This window comes from Eurosta solidaginis, chromosome X (assembly GCF_040869045.1).
Source record: "Eurosta solidaginis isolate ZX-2024a chromosome X, ASM4086904v1, whole genome shotgun sequence".
Classification (NCBI taxonomy): Eukaryota; Metazoa; Arthropoda; class Insecta; order Diptera; family Tephritidae; genus Eurosta; species Eurosta solidaginis.
The window spans coordinates 155484866-155499744 of record NC_090324.1 but is presented as its reverse complement, the minus strand read 5'-3'; the positions used below and the strand labels follow the sequence as shown (position 1 = coordinate 155499744).

Below are 14879 nucleotides of genomic sequence, written 5' to 3'. Positions count from 1 at the left end.
TATTATTTCAAATTCAAACAGTAACTTATTACCTGAACTACAAAACGATATTGACTGTATTCTTAACTTTTGTGATGATCCATTTATGGAAATAAAATCTGAACATCGAATAATTACAGTTTTGAAGGCAATGAATTTATATGAAAGCCCAAAGTCTTTTGTAATTCTTAATGAAATAGCTGACACAGTTGTTCAGGGAAACCCTACACTCGATAGCAAAAAGCTTAGCATTCAAATAATGCCATTAAAATTTCAATTTAAAGCACTTTTTGAGTTACCTAATGTTTTACAAATGACTTTAGAAAATACAGATAAGTTTTTAGCAGATACTAATTTTTCAAATTTTTGTAATGGCCAAATTTTTCATTCAATTAAATTAAAATTTGATTCTCAACTGGTAATACCCTATGTTTTTGATGACTTTCAAATAAATAACGCTCTTGGTAGTCACACGTTCTCTATTTGCGGTTGTTATTACAATTTCCCTACTATGCCACAATATATACTCTCAAAACTTGATTTTATTTTTATACTCAGTTGAGCAGAGCTCACAGAGTATATTAAGTTTGATTGGATAACGGTTGGTTGTACAGGTATTAAGGAATCGAGATAGATATAGACTTCCATATATCAAAATAATCAGGATCGAAAAAAAATTAGATTGAGCCATGTCCGTCCGTCCGTCCGTCCGTCCGTCCGTCCGTTAACACGATAACTTGAGTAAATTTTGAGGTAAATTGATGAAATTTGGTATGTAGGTTCCTGAGCATACATCTCAGATCGCTATTTAAAATGAACGAAATCGGACCATAACCACGCCCACTTTTTCGATATCGAAAATTTCGAAAAACCGAAAAAGTGCGATAATTCATTACCAAAGAAAGCTAAAACGATGAAACTTGGTAGATGGGTTGACCTTATGACACAGAATTGAAAACTAGTAAAATTTTGGACAATGGGCGTGGCACCGCCCACTTTTAAAAGAAGGTAATTTAAAACTTTTGCAAGCTGTAATTTGGCAGTCGTTGAAGATATCATGATGAAGTTTGGCAGGAACGTTACTCCCATTACTATATGTACGCTTAATAAAAATTAGCAAAATCGGAGAAGGACCACGCCCACTTTTAAAAAAAAAATTTTTTTAAAGTAAAATTTTAACAAAAAATTTAATATCTTTACAGTATATAAGTAAATTATGTCAAGATTCAACTCCAGTAATGATATGGTGCAACAAAATACAAAAATAAAAGAGAATTTCATGGGCGTGGCTCCGCCCTTTTTCATTTAATTTGTCTAGGATACTTTTAATGCCATAAGTCGAACAAAAATTTACCACTCCTTTTGAAATTTGGTAGGCTCATAGATATTATGACGTTAACTGTTTTCTGTGAAAATGGGCGAAATCGGTTGAAGCCACGCCAAGTTTTTATACACAGTCGTCCGTCTGTCCTTCCGCATGGCCGTTAACATGATAACTTGAGCAAAAATAGACATATCTTTACTGAACTTAGTTCACGTACTTATCTGAACTCACTTTATCTTGGTATAAAAAATGAACGAAATCCGACTATGACCACGGCCACTTTTTCGATATCGAAAATTACGAAAAATGAAAAAAATGCCATAATTCTATACCAAATACGAAAAGAGGGATGAAACATGGTAATTGGATTGGTTTATTGACGCGAAATATAACTTTAGAAAAAACTTTGTAAAATGGTTGTGACACCTACCATATTAAGTAGAAGAAAATTAAAAAGTTCTGCAGGGCGAAATAAAGAACCCTTGATATCTTGGCAGATATTACATATATAAATAAATTAGGGGTATCCAACAGATGATGTTCTGGGTCACCCTGGTCCACATTTTGGTCGATATCTGGAAAACGCTTTCACATATACAACTACCACCACTCCCTTTTAAAGATCTCATTAATACCTTTAATTTGATACCAATATCGTACAAACATATTCTAGAGTCACCCCTGGTCCACCTTTATGGCGATATCTCGAAAAGGCTACCACCTATAAAACGAGGGCCCACTCCCTTTTAAAAATACTTATTAACACCTTTCATTTGATACCCATATCGTACAAACAAAGTCTAGAGTCACCCCTGGCCCATCTTTATTGCGATACCTCGAAAAGGCGTCCAACTATAGAACTAAGGCCCACTCCCTTTTAAAATACTCATTAACACCTTTCGTTTGATACCCATATTATACAAACGTATTCTAGAGTCACCCCTGGTCCACCTTAATGGCGATATCTCGAAAAGGCGACCACCTATACAACTACCACCACTCACTTTTAAACTCCTCATTAATACCTTAAATTTGATACCCATATCGTACAAACACATTCTAGAGTCACCCCTGGTCCACCTTTATGGCGATATTTCGAGACGGCGTCCACCTATAGAACTAAGGCCCACTCCCTTTTAAAATACTCATTAACACCTTTCGTTTGATACCAATATTGTACAAACAAATTCTAGGGTCACCCCTGGTCCACCTTTATGGAGATATCTCGAAACGGCGTCCACCTATGGAACTAAGGATTACTCCCTTTTAAAATACTCATTAACACCTTTCATTTGATACCCATAGCGTACAACAAATTCTAGAGTCAACCCTGATCCACCTTTATGGCGATATCCCTAAATGGCGTCCACCTATAGAACTATGGCCCACTCCCTCATAAAATACTCTTTAATGCCTTTCATTTGATACACATGTTATACAAACACATTCCAGGGTTACCCTCGGTTCATTTTCCTACATGGTTATTTTCCCTTGTGTTGTCACCATAGCTCTCAACTGAGTATGTAATGTTCGGGTACACCCGAACTTAACCTTCCTTACCTGTTAATGCTGCTTTTATATCTACAAAAGATTTGAAATGTTGTGGAAACAGAACGTCCTTCTTCCATTTACTTGAAGAGCTTAAATCATTGGAGGAAGGGATATTAATTCAATCGTTTGATCAGACTTTCAAAGTACATTTCGTTTTAGGCCTTATAGTTGGAGATAATTTAAGTGTAAATAGTATTTTGGGTTTTGTGCAATCTTTTAATGCCAAGCGTTACTGTCGAGCATGTACAACTACTAAAGATCAAATTAAAATTGATGTTTCAGAAAACGAACAACTGCTAAGAACTTGGATTCAATACGAAGATGACTTATTTAACAATAAATTTCAAGACACCGGTGTCAAAACAGTTTGTATTTTTAATGAGTTAAAAAGCTTTCACGTAACAAATAACATTTGCTTTGACATTATGCATGACGTTTTAGAAGGGATTTGCGTATATGATATTTGCAACATAATCTTGGGTTTGGTAAATGACAAAATTATTTCATTAGACATTATTAACAGCAGAAAAAAATTTTTTCAGTTTGGAAATATTGAAATAGGAAATATTTCGCAGCCTCTCCTTATGGACCGACTTCAATCGTACAACTTAAAAATGACAGCTAGTGAGGTTTTATGCTTTACAAATTTTCTTCCACTCAGATTTAATTTCCCCAGACGTGAAGCATTGGAAACTGTTGGTGTTGCTAATAGAAATAGTAGATTTATTATTTGATTCTAGTTTTTCTAAATTCGATGTAGATAAGTTAAAAAATTTAATTAAAGGCCATCATCAATTATATATTCTACTTTACGGTAATTTGAAACCTAAGCATCATTTTTTGGTGCACTACCCACGCGTAATTGAGAAATGTGGTCCTCTCAAGTTTGTCTGGGCAATGCGTTTCGAGGCAAAACATAAAGATGCAAAAATATATTTTAACAATATAACATCTCGAGTAAATCCTGCTTATACAGCGGCTATGAAAAGTTCTTTTTGTTTTTCAAATTTTTTACATAAGTATAAAGATGGGTTTCCGCATGCTTTATTGCAAAGGACTTAACAAAAGAAGAATATTTTCCTAAAATATTGAACTTTGAAAATATTAACTATCAATCTGTTTATGTTTCGACTATAATACATTATAAAAGAATCGAGTATAAACAAAATAATTTTTTAGCATTACTGAATGAAATAAATTGTTGTATCTATAAAATCAAACTTTTTATTTACGAAAATGAAATTATTTACGTTCTATGTTATCCTATTGAAATTATTAAATTTGATGCACATTTTCAATTTTACGAGACTGGTATAAAACAAAATTGCCTTAAACTGATTAACATATCACATTTCACAAGCCTGCCTATGAATTTACATCAAATTAACAATGGAAAGACATATGCAAGATTAAAAAAGATATAATAATATAATGGTTTATTTTTTAATTTTACATTAAATTATTTTATTTACTGGATTATAAATGAGTTATAAATAAGTTATTTCATAGATATAAAATAAATTTAAATTTAAATATGTTTGAATAAAAAAAATGTGAATTAAAAACAATTAAATGTTTTCTTTAAAGTTTACAGTGAAAGCTTTTAAATTGCATTTGAAAGTGTTCACTCTCAAAATAAAAGCTAAAGCTTTTAATTTGAGGTTGAATGTGTTAACTTTTAATTTAAATACAAATATTTTTAAATTGGGTTAAAAGGGTGAACTTCAAAATCAAAAGTGTTTAAATTGTATTCGATAATGCGCATATTAAAATGTAAAGTTTTCACTTTAATATTCAAAGTGCTAACATTAATAATTTACATTTTAAAGTGTTAAATTTAAGATTAAATATTTTTCAATACGGCTGGTTTTCATACATAAAAATTTTTAATTTTAAAATTCCTTGTACTGGATTTAAAGTGACTTTAAAGTGTTTCTTTTCTGAATGTACACATATATATATATAGAGCAATAACCCCATATTGCAAAACTTAATACGGTATATGCGCAAAGCATAAGAAGAAAAACTCGATTAGAGCTACAGTGGGCACGATTGATAAAACTACTCCTCAAATTTTATTGCGACAAACCCCTGACCAGTGGTCCTTCGTCGCCATCAAGCAGCCAGCAACACAATAAATACCCATTTGCCAAAAACCGTGAGTATTAAATCGAATTTAATACCTATTTCCCAGTACGGAAATACACCCCCATACGAAACAAGTAAGGAAGGTTAAGTTCGGGTGTAACCGAACATTACATACTCAGTTGAGAGCTATGGTGACAACATAAGGGAAAATAACCATGTAGGAAAATTAACCGAGGGAAACCCTGGAATGTGTTTGTATGACATGTGTATCAAATGAAAGGCATTAAATAGTATTTTATGAGGGAGTGGGCCATAGTTCTATAGGTGGACGCCATTTAGGGATATAGCCATAAAGGTGGATCAGGGTTGACTCTAGAATGCGTTTGTACGATATGTGTATCAAATGAAAGGTATTAATGAGTATTTTAAAAGGGCGTGGACCTAAGTTCTATAGATAGACGCCTTTTCGAGATATCGCCGTAAAGATGGACCATGGGTGACTCTAGAATGCGTTTGTACGATATGGGTATCAAATGAAAGGTGTTAATGAGCATTTTAAAAGGGAGTAATCCTTAGTTCCATAGGTGGACGCCGTTTCGAGATATCGCCATAAAGGTGGACCAGGGGTGACCCTAGAATTTGTTTGCACAATATGGGCATCAAACGAAAGGTGCTAATGAGTATTTTAAAAGGGAGTGGGCCTTAGTTCTATAGGTGGACGCCGTTTCGAGATATCGCCATAAAGGTAGACCAGGGGTGACTCTAGAATGAATTTGTACGATATGGGTATCAAATTTAAGGTATTAATGAGAGTTTTAAAAGGGAGTGGTGGTAGTTGTATATGTGAAGGCGTTTTCCAGATATCGACCAAAATGTGGACCAGGGTGACCCAGAACATCATCTGTTGGATACCGCTAATTTATTTATATATGTAATACCTGCCAAGATTTTAAGGGTTTTTTATTTCGCCCTGCAGAACTTTTCATTTTCTTCTACTTAATATGGTAGGTGTCACAACCATTTTATAAAGTTTTTTCTAAAGTTATATTTCGCGTCAATAAAACAATCCAATTACCTTACCATATTTCATCCCTTTTTTCGTATTTGGTATAGAATTATGGCATTTTTTTCATTTTTCGTAATTTTCGATATCGAAAAAGTGGGCGTGGTCATAGTCGAATTTCGTTCATTTTTCATACCAAGTTAAAGTGAGTTCAGATAAGTACGTGAACTGAGTTTAGTAAAGATATATCGATTTTTGCTCAAGTTATCGTGTTAACGGCCATGCGGAAGGACAGACGGACGACTGTGTATAAAAACTGGGCGTGACATCAACCGATTTCGCCCATTTTCACAGTAAACAGTTAGCGCCATAAAATCTATGCCCCTACCGAATTTCAAAAGGATTGGTTAATTTTTGTTCGTCTTATGGCGTTAAAAGTATCCTAGACAAATTAAATGAAAAAGGGCGGAGTCACGCCCTTTTTTCAATTTTCTTTTATTTTTGTATTTTGTTGCACCATATAATTACTGGAGTTTAATCTTGACATAATTTACTTATATACTGTAAAGATATTAAATTTTTTGTTAAAATTTTACTTTAAAAAAAATTTTTTTTTAAAAGTGGGCGTGGTCCTTCTCCGATTTTGCTAATTTTAATTAAGCGTACATATAGTAATAAGAGTAACGTTCCTGCCAAATTTCATCATGATATCTTCAACGACTGCCAAATTACAGCTTGCAAAAGTTTTAAATTACCTTCTTTTAAAAGTGGGCGGTGCCACGCCCATTGCCCAAAATTTTACTAATGTTCTATTTTGCGTCATAAGTTCAACTCATCTACCAAGTTTCGTCGCTTTATCGGTCTTTTGTAATGAATTATCGCACTTTTTCGGTTTTTCGAAATTTTCGATATCGAAAAAGTGGGCGTGGTTATAGTCCGATATCGTTCATTTTAAATAGCGATCTGAGATGAGTGCTCAGGAACCTACATACCAAATTTCATCAAGATACCTCAAAATTTACTCAAGTTATCGTGTTAACGAACGGACGGACGGACGGACGGACATGGCTCAATCAAATTTTTTTTCGATCCTGATTATTTTGATATATGGAAGTCTATATCTATCTCGATTCCTTTATATATGTACAACCAACCGTTATCCAATCAAACTTAATATACTCTGTGAGCTCTGCTCAACTGAGTATAAAAATATATATAGAGCGGAAAAATTTGACTCTCGAGGATTGGTGATTCCCGCCAAAAATCCTCATTTCCCGCCAAAACTTCTCGTATATACCTCTTCATATACACTTTTCGTATATACACATATATATATACAGCAATAACCCCATATTGCAAAACTCAATACGGTATATGTGCAAAGCATAAGAAGAAAAACTCGATTAGAGCTACAGTGGGCACGATTGATAAAACTACTCCTCAAATTTTATTGCGACAAATCTCAACATATTTTAAAAATTTCTCAAGTTGAACTGAAATATCTCTTGTCCTCAATTAAATATATAATAAGAACAACTAAGCTAGATACAGTGGGCACGTATATCGCTTTACATCTCAAATATTTTTTTCGGCATTACATGTGTATACCGCTCTAAAAATATTTAATCTCTTTTAAATCGATACAGCGTCTTCCCTTGCTGATTATCATAGCACAGTTTTCTTATTTATCCTCAATTGAATTAATAAAAAACGCAAGCAAATTTTCTCGGTTTCCTCATTTGCGTATACACATATATACGGATATATAAAAGAAAGAATACGACATAAGCGGTGAAATAAAATCTCGTGCACAGTGGTACAAGAGTGGTGCAGTGCGTGTAATAGCACTTTTCTCGCATTAAATTTTTCACGTTATAAATTCTCAATCCCCATTAAGAATTTCGATAAGCTACTGATTTCTCTCTCCTCAAAGCCTCTACAGTCCAACAAATCGAAGCTAAATAAGACTCCTCTAAGTCACACCGAAAACAAAAAAAAAAAAAAAATAAATTTTTAGATAATCTCATACGAATTAATTTCCCGTATCAAAATTATAATAATTTACCCCCGAGATACTTTTTAATACGTATATATACATATATCTCACACAATTTTACCCACGTATATTTAAACCACCTTCATATACATATTAAATATAGTGCAAACGCAGCACAGTGGTCAAATTTGCTCAGTCTCACCCTCAAATAAATTTAACTTAAACATTTTTTTTTGGTTTTGAAAATTATTCTCTCTTGCGATTTAACGTGAATATTTAAACGTAACTCCCTCACATAGTTAAAAGCAAATACTCACTATTCACAAAAAAAAAAAAGTTTTTTCTATCTGAAGTTAAATTTTTGTTAATTCTCATTTGTAAGCGTCATAAAATAAGCTCAAAAATGAGTGACGATGAAACCAAACAAAGTAGCTCCAAAACTCAAGGAGTTAAAAGATTTAAACTCTCGTCTGCCCCCAAAAAATTTATATCCGAAACGGACAATTTCATGGAATATTGTGCTCGGTTTAGGTCGATGTCCCTCCAAGACAACAGTGAGTCTTCTCTCAACATAAACAACTCGAATATAGAAAAATTCTGGAATAGAGTCCAACACGTCTTCGATAAAATTGTCGAAACCCCAGATCAGGAACTGCCCGAAGATTTTCCAACATCTGCTAATAGCAAATACAGGTCCTGTCTAATAGCGTATGAAGACACAAAAGCCCAGATAGAAGACCAGCTTCAGTTGCTTAAACAAGCAAATGCCCCCGCTCCCCCTACCGTCACACCAGCTCCATCTGACAACTCCGGTATTTCGCTAAAAATGCGTCCCTGCGATACCGAAATATTTTATGGTGGTTATGAAAAATGGCACTCATTTCGTGACATGTTCACGCCGTTTACATTAACCATCCCAAACTCTCCCAAGCGCAAAAATTGTATCACCTCAGATACAAAACCCAAGGAAAGGCAGCTCAAATAGTCAACCAATTTCCCTTGACTGATGACAACTTTGCCTTAGCGTGGGAAGCCCTAAAGTCTCGATACGAGAACAGACGAGTTCTCGTAGACAACCAAATACGGGCCCTGATGAACTTAAAAACCATCACTACCGAAAACAGTGAGGATATACAAAGGTTGCAATCGTCGGTAAATAATTGCCTACAAATTCTCGCTACGCAACAAGTATCAACAGATAACTGGGACCCCATACTTATGTATCTCGTGACCTCTAAACTCCCTGACAATACAGTCACGTTATGGGAGCAGTCTCTGACTTCAAGAAGAGAACTTCCTAACTGGTCCCAAATGGACCAGTACCTCACAACTCGATATGAAGTCGTAGAACGAGTCGATCAATGGCGACCAAATAAATTTAAAACCATCCTCCAAACTAGGCCATCATTTAAACCTCAGCAGTCGCACCCCTTTCAAAATAGACCGACCTCCCACACCCAGTCTCATATGACAGAGCAACGGACAATGTACAAGTGTGCTATGTGTAAAACCTCATCTCACCCCCTTATAAGTTGCTTCAAATTTAAGAAGCTGTCGACCTCTGATCGCAGAAGGTTTGTGAGAGAAAACAATATGTGTTTCAATTGCCTCTCTCAGTCACACATATTGAAAGACTGCTCCAGTACTCAAACTTGTAATCAATGTCAAGATCGGTACAACTCAGTTCTTCACGAAGACACATATCAAGTGCCGAAAAGACAACCCTCACGATTGCAAAAGACAGCCTCACAAGCCACGACCACGAATTCTACAGTCTCACACGGTAATACTCCCGATCAAGCCAATACCCTTCATGCTCGCAGAATAGCCAAGTCCAATTGTTTTATTCCGAAAACGATTGTGAAATAATTTTACCCAGGGCTATCGTACCCGTAGAGCATAGGGGAGAAATTTTCAAACTCAGAGCTCTTGTAGATCAGGGATCTGAACGAACCTTTATCTCTACCAGAGCCCAGGATAGACTCAAACTCCCATTCAAACCCTCTAGATTTGAAATATCAGGGATGGGCGGCAAGGTAGTTCAGACCTCAAACAAATTGTGCTCTCTGACTTTAGTATCCCCCGATTTTAAAACCAGGATAAGTGCAGAAGCAATAGTATTACCCCGGCTAACAAAAATGCTCCCCTCGCTTAAGCTCACTAGCGAGCTTCAAGCAAAATGGGCACACCTCAACCTCGCAGACTCGAACTGTCGCTCCCCCTCGCAAATAGATCTCATCCTAGGCAGTGATGTAATACCGCAAATCATCCAAAATGGCGTTGAGAAACTTTCCCCCCATCTTCTAGCGCAGAAAACCATTTTTGGATGGATTCTGAGCGGTAGAGCCCCTGTGATGGTCAACTCTTTCTGCATGCAAGTGTCAGAAGTGACGAACGAAGATCTTAACTCTCTATTGCGAAAATTCTGGGAATTGGAGGAAGTTCCCACCAAACCCCAAATAACCCCATAAGACGAGTTTTGCGAGAATTTCTACGCAGCCACAACCTCACGCGATGATAACGGTCGTTATATCGTAAGGCTGCCGTTTAAACCCAGCTTCGAAGAGTCAATCTCATTATCCCACTCTCGATCTTCAGCTCTAAGCCAGCTTCTTGGAATGGAGATAAGTCTCCAGAACAAAGGGGATCTAAAGACTCAAATGATAGTGTCCTAGAAGAATACCTCACCCTCGATCATATGGAGGAAACCGGGCCCTATGAAAAATTTGACGGAGGTAAGTGCGTCTCATTTTATCTTCCCCATCACGCAGTTACTAAGCCCGAGAAAAAGACATCAAAGGTGCGGGTCGTGTTTAACGCCCCAAAGAAGTCGGCATCTGGACATGCGCTTAACGACGCTCTTTATACCGGCCCTACCCTCCAACCCGATCTAATGCTTCTTATTCTCAAATGGAGGACATACCAGTTTGTTTTCAATGGAGACGGAGAAAAAATGTATCGTCAAATTATAATGCACGAAGACGACAGAGACTATCAGAGGATCGTCTTTCGCTCATCTCCGAGCGACCCCATAAAAGACTATCGTCTGAAAACTGTCACATTTGGTGTGAACTGTGCCCCCTACCTCGCCATACGTACTCTTCACCAACTGGCCAAAGATGTAGAAGAAACTTTCCCCAAAGCCGCCCCTGTTTTGACGAAAGAAACATATGTAGATGACATTCTCTCTGGCAGCCATGAAATTCTCTCTGCTGAAACATCTCTCTCCCAAGTCATCCAAGTGTTAGCGTCAGCACGATTTCCATTACGGAAAATAACGGCCAATCACCCCAGTATTATAAAAAACATCAAAGAAGAGGACTTGCTAGACACCAATCTTTTGTAATTCGAGAAAGCAAGCAACACCAAAACTCTCGGCATACAGTGGAACGCCCTGACCGACACGTTTTCGTATACAGTGGACTCAATACCGCTCCACAGTGTTTCGTGTAGAACAAGCTAGGTGGACAAAAACAAAGTTCTTATTCCAAGAAAAGTGTAATGGGAAATGAAAGAAAACAAACAAAATAACGGCATTTTTGCTTTTTTTTTAATATTTTTGCTCATATATATTGAGTAATTGAAGTAAGAAGGCAGGAGTGGCCGTAAAATGCATTGATTAATTTTCAAAATTCTTGTTGAATATTAAGATTCATATTTCTTTTAAGTGAACACTTACATAATTTTTTTGATTGATTCTAAGCTCGAAGGTAAGTAAAATTTTATAATAGTAATTCTTTCACAATTAGAGTATTTTCAATATATTTAACATTCCGTTATTAAGAAGAAAAGGTATTTTTTCCCTATATTTTTAACTTTAGGGACAAAAAAGTTACATACATCCGCGGACATCCGGGCTTAATTTTACATATGTTATAGTAGCAAGTATTCTCTAATAGTCGAAAGAAAAAACCATTGCGAATTCTTTGCACATCTATTTTTAATTTTTTTTTTTTTTTTTTGTAGATTTAGTTATCTCTACATATCAAATAGGATGTATGTACCTACCAGCTCCGACGAGATATTTGAACATTTAAAGCTGATCTACAAACGGCAAAACCAATTCCCTGGTACAGGGAACAAACACGTAGCCATAAAACATACAAAAATAAACGCGCAAGGTCGACAAGATCACACCAAAAGCAAAAAGGCGAAGATCATTGACTTCAACCTGCCACAACCTACCGCACCAGTCACCAAGGCATAAAAACAGGTACATACAATGGATTGATGAAGATAAACCAAAACCAGGTTTCGGCAATACCAATGACGGCAACACTGCTCGTAGGTTTTTCGAAAATTCTGAGGCTAGTGCTGAGATTACGGGATTGGATGTAACGCTCATCAAAAGATTCGACACTCTCCTTCGCGCATTAGCATCTGGGTACAATATAAATATCCAAAAATTTGAAAAATTTGCGGTCGAGACTAAAAAACTATACATAGATCCCTATCCATGGTTTAATATGGCTGTTACAGTTCATAAATTCTTAGTGCATAGTACTGATATTATAAAATCAGCAATTTTACCTATTGGTCAACTTTCCGAGGAAGCACAGGAAGCCCGTAACAAAGATTTGAGACGATTCAGGGCTGATAACACACAAAAAGCAGTCGCGTGAAGCCACGAATAGAGATCTTATGAATATGTTTCTTATAACATCGGATCCTTTAGTTAACAGTTTTACGGAGATACCTAAGAAAAAATTTAAAAGTCTGACTTCAGAAGTCTTAAATTTACTGTCCCCCGATAATGTTGAGGAGTCAGTAAATACCCCAGTTGTTTCAAGCTTTCACAGTAGTGTTGCTGATGTTCATGACTATTCCACAAGTGACTCATCCAATGAAAGTGATGATAGCGAATAATAACATAATTATAAAAGATAACCTACCCTATAACTTTTTGTTGGATCAGGTTTTATTCAATTTAAATCTATTGTCTTTTCTACTTTGTATGATACTTTACTTTTAAGTTTTTGTAATAAGTAATTTTCACATAATTAATTTAATTATTTACATTGTTATTATTATTATTGTAATTCACTTTTATATTCCTGACTGGTACTTTAAAATAATTCTGTAAAAATTGTAGTGCCAGGATAAATACTCAAATAAATACAAAATATGTATGTACATATGTACAGTCACTCACATAAATAAGTAGACACCCCTTTTTGGATAATTCTTACAATTTTCGCTTTCGGAAATTTATTTTAAATAATTTCCCATAAGAAAATTTGTCACGATCTATAACAAAAACTAAATTATATTTAAAAAATTCGACGAATTTTCATAAAAAATTTTAATTTTTTTTTCCGAAGTTTTAGAATCTTTTAGATTATTGAGATTTGTATTCCATTCAATTTAAGTACAATAAAGTAATATTCTTAAGTCCTTTAAATTTTTTTGGATCTATGTCACTTATTCACATGAGTTACTGTATAAGAAATAAGCAAATGTATGCATATGAAGTAAAATTTTGGAAAAAAATAAAAAAAGAACATATGGCTGAAAAAATGACGTAGTTGTAATAAATGACTGCATATGAAACGGAAAATCTCATAAAATAATTTTGTCCAGCTAGCTTGTTCTACACGAAACACTGTGCGCTCTCGTCCGCTAGTACAAAACGAGAAATTCTCTCCTCGCTCGCAAAACTTTTTGACCCCGCAGGGTGGCTTACGCCGATTATGATTCAGGCCAAGATTTTACTCCAAGAGTTATGGATAGACGGAACCGGCTGGGACGAACCAGTGAAGCCCCTCCGCGTCATTAAATGGACGCAGTTCGCAAAAAATTTACCCAACATCTCAAATATAAAGATACCTCGATGGGTTGACTACATCCCGAACCAGCAGGTTGAACTGCATGGTTTATGCGATGCGTCAGAAAAGGCATATTGCGCCAATATATATCTGCGAACAACCCACGGTGCCAACACGTCGTCTCACCTTCTAGTCGCTAAAGGCAAGGTTGCCCCCCTTCGCACTACCAGTCTTCCAAGACTAGAACTATGTGCAGCTCTATTCCTTGCCCGACTAATCGCCGTGGTACAATCCCATCTCGAGCTCTCTCTTAAAAATCTTTACATGTGGTCTGACTCGGAAATTGTGTTAGCATGGCCCGAAAAGGCTCCCCACGCTTGGAAAACTTTCGTATCCAATCGAACAGCTGAAATTCTGGATCTCGTCGGAAGCGCCTCCTGGAAGCATGTAGGCAGTCGCGACAATCCAGCAGATATGGGCGCAAGAGGATGCAAACCCATATAATTGGCAAATTCTTCGCTGTGGTGGAATGGCCCTGCGTGGCTGACCCAGCCCCCCGAAGCTTGGCCAAAACCATCAACCCGCCTGAAATGTGTCGAGTCGAAGCACTACACTCAGCTGAAGATGACCCCGATGTATTGGATCGATTTTCCTCTTTTCTTCGCGCCCTGAGGGTCATGGCATATGCCTTTAGGTTCATTAATAATATCAAGGACCAAATTCGAGGCATTAAACCCGCTTACACTCCCTCTCTGTCTCATGAAGATCTCCGCAAAACGAAAAATAAACTTGTGACGTTGACGCAAACCCGATATTTTCCTCGCGAACGAGCATGCTTGGAAAATGCAAAACCAATTGATAAAGGAAGCTCTCTACTAACCCTCAACCCATACCTCGATGAAAATGGGCTCCTTAGGGTTCATGGTAGATTAGTTCATTCGACTTTGACGTACAACGAAAAACATCCCGTTATTATCCCAGAAAAATCTAGATTCGCTGTCCTCTATATACAGTACCTCCACGAACTTCTCCTCCACGCCGAAACACGTCTAATGCTGCAATGCCTCAGACAGGATCTCTATATTCCATGACTCAAACCCCTCATCAAGAGATGCATCCATCAGTGCAAAACTTGTACCCTCCACAAGCAGGAAATGCGATCGCAAATCATGG

General features: G+C 36.4%; 1 protein-coding gene across 6 annotated transcripts in view; it reads right to left on the bottom strand.

Annotated features, from left to right (window-relative positions):
* The window catches only part of Gyf (GIGYF family protein Gyf), a 955717-nt gene that overhangs the window by 328961 nt on the left and 611877 nt on the right, over window positions 1–14879 (bottom strand). The gene's annotated exons all lie outside the window — the stretch shown is intronic.